At 47.6% G+C, this 912-nt stretch overlaps 1 non-coding gene across 1 annotated transcript; it reads left to right on the top strand.

Annotated features, from left to right (window-relative positions):
• Positions 1–333: 333 nt before the first annotated feature.
• Trnat-ugu (transfer RNA threonine (anticodon UGU)) lies at positions 334–407 on the top strand. The gene has a single exon. It is a non-coding gene; the product is annotated as a tRNA-Thr (tRNA).
• Positions 408–912: the final 505 nt, after the last annotated feature.

Here is a 912-nt window from a genome sequence, read left to right as displayed (position 1 = left end):
CCACATTCCCAACTGCAGTTACGGGTCTTCATTTCATTGTAATTTCATTCTAACGAGCTGCTTGGTCACCGATGGTACCTGATCTTTCGGACATGTCTGAAAGAACAGATACCATCTTCATGTATAGTTAAGGCTCACCGGCCATTTGACCATCATCTTCCGTGCGGATGCACGAACAGTGCCAGAACTCTTACGAGAATCGGCAAAACGCTGCGAGTAATGAGTATAATGGGCAGGGGCACTATGAATATAGTGCGGGACATTAAGTTGGGAATGTGGGTCTCACGGGAGGCGTGCCAGAGATGAATCCCAGCAGTCGCACTATCCTCTGTGTCCTCGATGGCTCAGATGGATAGAGCATCTGCCATGTAAGCAGGAGGTCCCGGGTTCGACTCCCGGTCGGGGCGCACATTTTCAACTGTCCCCATTGACTTATGTCAACGCCTGTATGCAGGTAGGGGTGTTCATTTCATTGTAATTTCAACGAATATGTTATCACTGTGTATAAGTTTCACAGACCATCGGGAAGCGTTTGACTGGCGCTATAAAATCTATGCTGGCAGCAGTGAAGCATCAAGGAATAGGTCTACCTACAACAGATGCTGTATCGTCCAGAAGATTATGGACACAGCCTCCAAAGAAGAGCACAGAGCAGCCTACGCCTCAGCCGGACCTTAGCAATTTTAAGCCGGAAAAGACAGCGTACTCGATAATAACTGTGTTACACTTTCACCTTAACGTCACACGCTTAGTTCCCGAGTGGCCATTTACTCACCAATGTGACGACAAGCAGACATGCGGCTCTATCCATCTGTAGGTTAGCTAGAATAGTACCAAGAAATGGTTCAAATGGCTCTGAGCACTATGGGGCTTAACATCTGAGGTCATCAGTCCCCTAGAACTTAGAACTAC

Source organism: Schistocerca serialis, chromosome 4 (genome assembly GCF_023864345.2).
Source record: "Schistocerca serialis cubense isolate TAMUIC-IGC-003099 chromosome 4, iqSchSeri2.2, whole genome shotgun sequence".
NCBI lineage: Eukaryota > Metazoa > Arthropoda > Insecta > Orthoptera > Acrididae > Schistocerca > Schistocerca serialis.
This window is presented reverse-complemented; position numbering and strand designations above follow the sequence as displayed.